Here is a 10,000-nt window from a genome sequence, read left to right as displayed (position 1 = left end):
CGTTTGGACCCGGTTGTCCGGGAGCGGGTCCCCAACGGCGGGAGATTGCCTGGGTTTGGCCGGCCGGCAGTCGAACGCCTTTGGCTCCGGACTCCCGTGTCCGATTTCGGTCAGGGAGGGCTGGTTGGAAAGCCCCGACGCTGGCGCACACTATATTATCGGCCTGGGCCCCGGCAAGTTCGGGAAAGTGTCGCAGTCCCGTTCCGGCGGCCGCCCCGTCGGTCAGCGGCAGCTTATCGCGGATAACTTCGGGACGGAAAGTCCGATCCGGTCGGGGTGAACTGCGACTGAACGGGGTGGCGGGGCCGCACAGACCAGTAGCGGGCTTGTGTAGCTGCCTCTTGGCCCGGCCGAGGTACAGCCGTTGGCTGGAGACCGCTTTCCGACTGCTGAGCCGGTGCCGCGGGGACCCACCTTGACGCGCCGGCTGTCCGAGCAAGCCAGGGGCAAGGGGCATCCAGTGGTACCAGAAGGGAGTCGGTCCGACACCGGGAAGTCGGGTGCCCGTCGCTCCGAATCGAGCCCGGGGTTTTCGTGCGTGTAACAGGGCGGGCGTTTGGACCCGGTTGTCCGGGAGCGGGTCCGCAACGGCGGGAGATTGCCTGGGTTTGGCCGGCCGGCAGTCGAACGCCTTTCGCTCCGGACTCCCGTGTCCGATTTCGGTCAGGGAGGGCTCGTTGGAAAGCCCCGGCGCTGGCGCACACTATATTATCGGCCTGGACCCCGGCAAGTTCGGGAAAGTGTCGCAGTCCCGTAGCGGCTGCCGCCCCGTCGGTCAGCGGCAGCTTATCGGGGATAACTTCGGGACGGAAAGTCCGATCCGGTTGGGGTGAACTGCGACTGAACGGGGTGGGGGGGCCGCACAGACCAGTAGCGGGCTTGTGCAGCTGCCGCTTGGCCCGGCCGAGGTACAGCCGTTGGCTGGAGACCGCTTTCCGACTGCTGAGCCGGAGCCGCGGGGGCCCACCTTGACGCGCCGGCTGTACTAGCAAGCCAGGGGCAAGGGGCATCCAGTGGTACCGGAACGGAGTCGGTCCGACACCGGGAAGCCGGGTGCCCGTCGCTCCGAATCGAGCCCGGTGTTTTCGTGCGTGTAACAGGGCGGGCGTTTGGACCCGGTTGTCCGGGAGCGGGTCCGCAACGGCGGGAGGTTGCCTGTGTTTGGCCGGCCGGCAGTCGAACGCCTTTGGCTCCGGACTCCCGTGTCCGATTTCGGTCAGGGAGGGCTCGTTGGAAAGCCCCGGCGCTGGCGCACACTATATTATCGGCCTGGACCCCGGCAAGTTCGGGAAAGTGTCGCAGTCCCGTAGCGGCTGCCGCCCCGTCGGTCAGCGGCAGCTTATCGGGGATAACTTCGGGACGGAAAGTCCGATCCGGTTGGGGTGAACTGCTACTGAACGGGGTGGGGGGGCCGCACAGACCAGTAGCGGGCTTGTGCAGCTGCCGCTTGGCCCGGCCGAGGTACAGCCGTTGGCTGGAGACCGCTTTCCGACTGCTGAGCCGGAGCCGCGGGGGCCCACCTTGACGCGCCGGCTGTCCTAGCAAGCCAGGGGCAAGGGGCATCCAGTGGTACCGGAACGGAGTCGGTCCGACACCGGGAAGCCGGGTGCCCGTCGCTCCGAATCGAGCCCGGTGTTTTCGTGCGTGTAACAGGGCGGGCGTTTGGACCCGGTTGTCCGGGAGCGGGTCCGCAACGGCGGGAGGTTGCCTGAGTTTGGCCGGCCGGCAGTCGAACGCCTTTGGCTCCGGACTCCCGTGTCCGATTTCGGTCAGGGAGGGCTCATTGGAAAGCCCCGGCGCTGGCGCACACTATATTATCGGCCTGGACCCCGGCAAGTTCGGGAAAGTGTCGCAGTCCCGTACCGGCTGCCGCCCCGTCGGTCAGCGGCAGCTTATCGGGGATAACTTCGGGAAGGAAAGTCCGATCCGGTCGGGGTCAACTTCCACTGAACGGGGTGGCGGGGCCGCACAGACCAGTAGCGGGCTTGTGTAGCTGCCCCTTTCCCCGGCCGAGGTACAGCCGTTGGCTGGAGACCGCTTTCCGACTGCTGAGCCGGAGCCGCGGGGGCCCACCTTGACGCGCCGGCTGTCCTAGCAAGCCAGGGGCAAGGGGCATCCAAGGGTACCGGAACGGAGTCGGTCCGACACCGGGAAGCCGGGTGCCCGTCGCTCCGAATCGAGCCCGGTGTTTTCGTGCGTGTAACGAGGCGGGCGTTTGGACCCGGTTGTCCTGGAGCGGGTCCGCAACGGCGGGGGATTGCCTGTGTTTGGCCGGCCGGCAGTCGAACGCCTATCGCTCTGGACTCCCGTGTCCGATTTCGGTCAGGGAGGGCTCGTTGGAAAGCCCCGGCGCTGGCGCACACTATATTATCGGCCTGGACCCCGGCAAGTTCGGCAAAGTGTCGCCATCCCGCAGCGGCTGACGGGCCGCCGGTGAGCGGCAGCTTATCGGGCATAACTTCGGGAGGGAAAGTCCGATCCGGTCCGGATCAACGGCAGCCGAACGGGGTGGCGGGCCCGCACAGACCAGTGCCTGGCTTGTGTAGCTGCCCCTTTCCCCGGCCGAGGTACAGCCGTTGGCTGGAGACCACTTTCCGACCACTGAGACGGCGGGGCGGGGGGCGGCCTGCACGCGCCGGCTGCCAGAGCAAGCCAGGGGCAAGGGGCATCCAACGGTATCTGAACGGAGTCGGTCCGACACCGGGAAGCCGGGTGCCCGTCGCTCCGAATCGAGCCTGGGGTGTACGTGTGTTTAACAAGGCGGGCGTTTGGACCCGGTTGCCCGGCACCAGTCGAACGCCTGTCGCTCCCGACTCCCGTGTCCGATTTCGTTCGGGGATGGCTCGTTGGAAAGCCCCGGCTCCGGCGCACACTATATTGCCGAAGTGGCCCCGGGCGAGTTCGGGAAAGTGTCGCCGTCCCGCAGCGGCTGACGGGCCGTCGGTCAGCGGCAGCTTATCGGGGATAACTTCGGGAAGGAAAGTCCGATCCGGTCGGGGACAACGGCAGCTGAACGGGGTGGCGGGGCCGCACAGAGCAGTGCCTCGCTTGTGTAGCTGCCTCTTTCCGCGGCCGAGGTACAGCCGTTGGCTGGAGACCGCTTTCCGACCACTGAGACGGCGGGGCAGGGGGCGGCCTGCACGCGCCGGCTGCCAGAGCAAGCCAGGGGCAAGGGGCATCCAGCGGTATCTGAACGGAGTCGGTCCGACACCGAGAAGCCGGGTGCCCGTCGCTCCGAAGCGAGACCGGGGTTTTTCGTGTGTAACGTGGCGGGCCTTTGGACCCGGTTGGCCGGGCGGCAGTGGAACACACACAGACACTCGCATACACTGAGAGAGACAGAGAGAAGATAGAGATACACAGAGTGAGAAAGACAAAGTCAACTCAGTAACTGAAATGTGAAAACTGACAACTGGGAAACCAAAAGTCAGAGTGGCAAATGATGAACCAAGGTGGCAAATGATTAACTGAAAACTTGTCATTCACATTTGGGACGGAATTCACGATGGGAATGTATTCGGCCGCCTTACCGGGGCTTGGGGGTGCTGCTTTCCCGCTTGTGGAACCGAGTTGGGGTCGTCAAATGGCCTGGTGCATTGTTTGAAACACTGGTTAATGAGTTGTCAAGGTAGGAAATCATAGAACATAAGAGCAGCTCATTAACTGAAATTTTGAACATCGACAACTGGTTAACCAAATGTCAGAGCGACAAATGATTAACCAAGGAGGCAACTCAATAACTGAATTTCGAACATCGACAACTGGTTAACCAAGAGTCAGGGCGACAAATGATTAACCAAGGAGGCAACTCATTAACTGAATTTCGAACATCGACAACTGGGTAACCAAAAGACACAGGGACAAATGAGTAACCAAAGGGCCAACTCATTAACTGAAATTTCAAAGAGGCAACTCATTAACTGAAATTTTGAACATCGACAACTGGATAACCAAATGTCAGAGCGACAAATGATTAACCAAGGAGGCAACTGATTAACTGAAAACTTGTCATTCACATTTGGGACGGAATTCACGATGGGAATGTATTCGGCCCCCTTACCGGGCCTTGGGGTGCTGCTTTCCCGCTTGTGGAACCGAGTTGGGGTCGTCAAATGGCCTGGTGCATTGTTTGAAACACTGGTTAATGAGTTGTCAAGGTCGGAAATCATAGAACATAAGAGCAGCTCATTAACTGAAATTTTGAACATCGACAACTGGTTAACCAAAAGCCAGAGCGACAAATGATTAACCAAGGAGGCAACTCAGTAACTGAATTTCGAACATCGACAACTGGTTAACCAAAAGACACAGGGACAAATGAGTAACCAAAGGGCCAACTCATTAACTGAAATTTCAAAGAGGCAACTCATTAACTGAAATTTTGAACATCGACAACTGGTTAACCAAAAGCCAGAGCGACAAATGATTAACCAAGGAGGCAACTCATTAACTGAATTTCGAACATCGACAACTGGTTAACCAAATGTCAGAGCGACAAATGATTAACCAAGGAGGCAACTCATTAACTGAATTTCGAACATCGACAACTGGTTAACCAAAAGACACAGGGACAAATGAGTAACCAAAGGGCCAACTCATTAACTGAAATTTCAAAGAGGCAACTCATTAACTGAAATTTTGAACATCGACAACTGGTTAACCAAAAGCCAGAGCGACAAATGATTAACCAAGGAGGCAACTCATTAACTGAATTTCGAACATCGACAACTGGATAACCAAAAGACACAGGGACAAATGAGTAACCAAAGGGCCAACTCATTAACTGAAATTTCAAAGAGGCAACTCATTAACTGAAATTTTGAACATCGACAACTGGTTAACCAAAAGCCAGAGCGACAAATGATTAACCAAGGAGGCAACTCATAAACTGAATTTCGAACATCGACAACTGGGTAACCAAAAGACACAGGGACAAATGAGTAACCAAAGGGCCAACTCATTAACTGAAATTTCAAAGAGGCTACTCATTAACTGAAATTTGAACATCGACAACTGGTTAACCAAATGTCAGAGCGACAAATGAGTAACCAAGCAGGCAACTGATTAACTGAAAACTTGTCTTTCACATTTGGGACGGAATTCACGATGGGAATGTATTCGGCCCCCTTACCGGGCCTTGGGGTGCTGCTTTCCCGCTTGTGGAACCGAGTTGGGGTCGTCAAATGGCCTGGTGCATTGTTTGAAACACTGGTTAATGAGTTGTCAAGGTCGGAAATCATAGAACATAAGAGCAGCTCATTAACTGAAATTTTGAACATCGACAACTGGTTAACCAAAAGCCAGAGCGACAAATGATTAACCAAGGAGGCAACTCATTAACTGAATTTCGAACATCGACAACTGGTTAACCAAAAGACACAGGGACAAATGAGTCACCAAAGGGCCAACTCATTAACTGAAATTTCAAAGAGGCAACTCAATAACTGAAATTTTGAACATCGACAACTGGTTAACCAAAAGCCAGAGCGACAAATGATTAACCAAGGAGGCAACTCATTAACTGAATTTCGAACATCGACAACTGGTTAACCAAATGTCAGAGCGACAAATGATTAACCAAGGAGGCAACTCATTAACTGAATTTCGAACATCGACAACTGGTTAACCAAGAGTCAGGGCGACAAATGATTAACCAAGGAGGCAACTCATTAACTGAATTTCGAACATCGACAACTGGGTAACCAAAAGACACAGGGACAAATGAGTAACCAAAGGGCCAACTCATTAACTGAAATTTCAAAGAGGCAACTCATTAACTGAAATTTTGAACATCGACAACTGGTTAACCAAATGTCAGAGCGACAAATGAGTAACCAAGCAGGCAACTGATTAACTGAAAACTTGTCATTCACATTTGGGACGGAATTCACGATGGGAATGTATTCGGCCCCCTTACCGGGCCTTGGGGTGCTGCTTTCCCGCTTGTGGAACCGAGTTGGGGTCGTCAAATGGCCTGGTGCATTGTTTGAAACACTGGTTAATGAGTTGTCAAGGTCGGAAATCATAGAACATAAGAGCAGCTCATTAACTGAAATTTTGAACATCGACAACTGGTTAACCAAAAGCCAGAGCGACAAATGATTAACCAAGGAGGCAACTCATTAACTGAATTTCGAACATCGACAACTGGTTAACCAAAAGACACAGGGACAAATGAGTAACCAAAGGGCCAACTCATTAACTGAAATTTCAAAGAGGCAACTCATTAACTGAAATTTTGAACATCGACAACTGGTTAACCAAAAGCCAGAGCGACAAATGATTAACCAAGGAGGCAACTCACTAACTGAATTTCGAACATCGACAACTGGTTAACCAAAAGACACAGGGACAAATGAGTAACCAAAGGGCCAACTCATTAACTGAAATTTCAAAGAGGCAACTCATTAACTGAAATTTTGAACATCGACAACTGGTAAACCAAAAGCCAGAGCGACAAATGATTAACCAAGGAGGCAACTCATTAACTGAATTTCGAACATCGACAACTGGTTAACCAAGAGTCAGAGCGACAAATGATTAACCAAGGAGGCAACTCATTAACTGAATTTCGAACATCGACAACTGGGTAACCAAAAGACACAGGGACAAATGAGTAACCAAAGGGCCAACTCATTAACTGAAATTTCAAAGAGGCTACTCATTAACTGAAATTTGAACATCGACAACTGGTTAACCAAATGTCAGAGCGACAAATGAGTAACCAAGCAGGCAACTGATTAACTGAAAACTTGTCATTCACATTTGGGACGGAATTCACGATGGGAATGTATTCGGCCCCCTTACCGGGCCTTGGGGTGCTGCTTTCCCGCTTGTGGAACCGAGTTGGGGTCGTCAAATGGCCTGGTGCATTGTTTGAAACACTGGTTAATGAGTTGTCAAGGTAGGAAATCATAGAACATAAGAGCAGCTCATTAACTGAAATTTTGAACATCGACAACTGGTTAACCAAGAGTCAGAGCGACAAATGATTAACCAAGGAGGCAACTCATTAACTGAATTTCGAACATCGACAACTGGTTAACCAAAAGACACAGGGACAAATGAGTAACCAAAGGGCCAACTCATTAACTGAAATTTCAAAGAGGCAACTCATTAACTGTAATTTTGAACATCGACAACTGGTTAACCAAAAGCCAGAGCGACAAATGAGTAACCAAGGAGGCAACTCATTAACTGAATTTCGAACATCGACAACTGGTTAACCAAAAGACACAGGGACAAATGAGTAACCAAAGGGCCAACTCATTAACTGAAATTTCAAAGAGGCAACTCATTAACTGAATTTCGAACATCGACAACTGGTTAACCAAATGTCAGAGCGACAAATGATTAACCAAGCAGGCAACTGAGTAACTGAAATTTTAAAATTGACAACTGGATAACCAAAAGTGGGAACTCATGCTTCGGACGGGCTTACATACGGCAGGCTGACGCCCGGCAGAGGCCCGGGCTTCGCCTCCCTTGCGTAAGCGACCGTCTCCGAATCGATTAAAGGCGTAAAATCGGAGTTCAGAGCGGGAAAATTTTTTCCCGAAAACGGCCGGAAAAAAAAAATGTCTCCTTTTCCGCCGAGCAGGGTGGCATTCGAACGGGCACGGGAAGCCGCGTCTAACGGTGTAAAAACGGCTTGGCTCCGACGCGGGAGTGCGGAGATATGGCCGTTCAAAGTTGTACTGGAAGTCCGGAAGGAGAAAAATTTGACTGCCTGTAGCCGAAAAAAGTTCCAGCGGTCGGTCACAAAAGTCAAATCCGTCCCGCTGATTTGACACTTGTCATTTCTGGCAGGGGGGATTGGCGGGGTACCTGGAGAATGGTAGGAGGTGGTTTTTCGAGACTTTATCTGTTTTCCAGATTACTGTCTAGGGCCTCCAGGTCTGCAGAGACCGACCCGGGCTGCCGTCCAACCGACTTTTAACCCTTTTTGGGTGGAAATTTATTTCCATTTTTAACCAATTTTCGGGTTTTTGGTCGGGCTTAAAAACGGCAGCCTGACGCCCGGCAGAGGCCGGGGCTTCGGCTCCCTTGCGTAAGGGACCGTATACGAAACGATTAAAGCCGAAAAATCCGAGTTCAGAGCGGGAATTTTTTTTCCCGAAATCGGCCGAAAAATAAAAAAATTCTCCTTTTCCGCCGAGCAGGGCGGCATTCGAACGGGCACGGGAAGCCGCGTCTAACGGTGTAAAAACGGCTTGGCTCCGACGCGGGAGTGCGGAGATATGGCCGTTCAAAGTTGTACTGGAAGTCCGGAAGGAGAAAAATTTGACTGCCTGTAGCCGAAAAAAGTTCCAGCGGTCGGTCACAAAAGTCAAATCCGTCCCGCTGATTTGACACTTGTCATTTCTGGCAGGGGGGATTGGCGGGGTACCTGGAGAATGGTAGGAGGTGGTTTCTCGAGACTTTGTCTGTTTTCCAGATTACTGTCTAGGGCCTCCAGGTCTGCAGAGACCGACCAGGGCTGCCGTCCAACCGACTTTTAACCCTTTTTGGGTGGAAATTTATTTCCATTTTTAACCAATTTTCGGGTTTTTGGTCGGGCTTAAAAAACGGCAGCCTGACGCCTGGCAGAGGCCGGGGCTTCGGCTCCCCTTGCGTAAGGGACCGTATTCGACCCGATTAAGCCCCGAAAATGGATCCAAATGTCGGCCGACCAAGTAAGCTTGCTGGGGAGAGAGACTAAGTGCCGGGCTGGGCACCTCATTAACCAGTGAAAAGTTTTGGCTGCTGGAGAGACTAAGTCCCAGCCTGGGCACATCATTAACCATAAATGAAAAAGGCGAGGCCGAGTCTGGTGCATGGCTAACTGATTAACCAAATTGGCAAGGCCCGGGCTGAAAGTGAATGAGCGACCCGTGGCCAGGGGGCTGGAATGCGGGAGAGAATCCAACCCCCAAAATATGGAAGTCCGATGAGAAAATATTCGGCCGCCTTTTGCGGGCCTCGGGTGTTGCTTCCCGGCCTGGGAAAGTGAGTTGCTCCCGCCGAATTGACATGTGCATTTAACGATTTCGAGACATGATTAACCAAAACGCGGAAGTCCGATGAGAAAATATTAGGGCCCTTCAAGCGGGCCTCCGGTGATGCTTTCCGGCTTGGGAAAGTGAATTGCTCCCGCCGAATTGACATGTGCATTTAACGATTTCGAGACATGATTAACCAAAACGCGGAAGTCCGATGAGAAAATATTCGGCCGCCTTTTGCGGGCCTCGGGTGTTGCTTCCCGGCCTGGGAAAGTGATTTGCTACCGCCAAATTGACATGTGTCATTTCTGGCAAGTGTCTCAGGACATAGTTAATGAGTTGCAGTTTGGGAAATCATTAACCTCGTCGGAAGTCCCGATGAAGAAAAAAAAAAGTGCCATTTGCGGGGATTTGGGTGCTCCTGGTCGGATAGAGGTGGCCGTTTGACCCGCTGATTTGACACTTGTCATTTCTGGCAGGGGGGGTTGGCGGGGTGCCCGGAGATTTTCGGGAACACGATTTTCAGAACAAAATTCACTCAGCGGGAGCACTTTGAAAATGCCCGAAAAGTGTTACTTTGCTAAAAGGCTCATTTTATCAATATAGAGACCTTTCAAAGAGTATTGGAAAGTCATATTAAAGTGGTTTTGTGGCTTTTATGACTTAATGACAAAAAACTCTAAGTGTGAATCTGAAATCGTAGACAGACAGCAGAAACATATAAATAATTCCAGCGTCTAAGTTTCATTTGCTGTCTGTCACACAGGTGCCTCTGAACCGGTCAGGGCCTGTGACCCCACTGAGCTTGTGTTTTGTGGCTTATGCACACGCAGTGTTTGCACCAAGTTCCCCTGTGTTGTGCGCTCAGTGGGCCCGTCCAAGACAGCAGAAACAAGATGTACATGCCAGCGTCTTTAAAGTTTCATTTGTTGTCTTGTCACACAGGTGCCTCTGAACCGGTCAGGGCCTGTGACCCCACTGAGTTGTTTACTGGGGCTAATGCACAAGCAGTGTTTTGT

The sequence above is a fragment of the Somniosus microcephalus genome, unplaced genomic scaffold (assembly GCF_052327205.1).
Source record: "Somniosus microcephalus isolate GS21.2 unplaced genomic scaffold, FLI_Smic_1.0 scaffold1525, whole genome shotgun sequence".
In the NCBI taxonomy this organism is placed as follows: domain Eukaryota; kingdom Metazoa; phylum Chordata; class Chondrichthyes; order Squaliformes; family Somniosidae; genus Somniosus; species Somniosus microcephalus.
Note: the sequence above shows the minus strand (reverse complement) of the source record.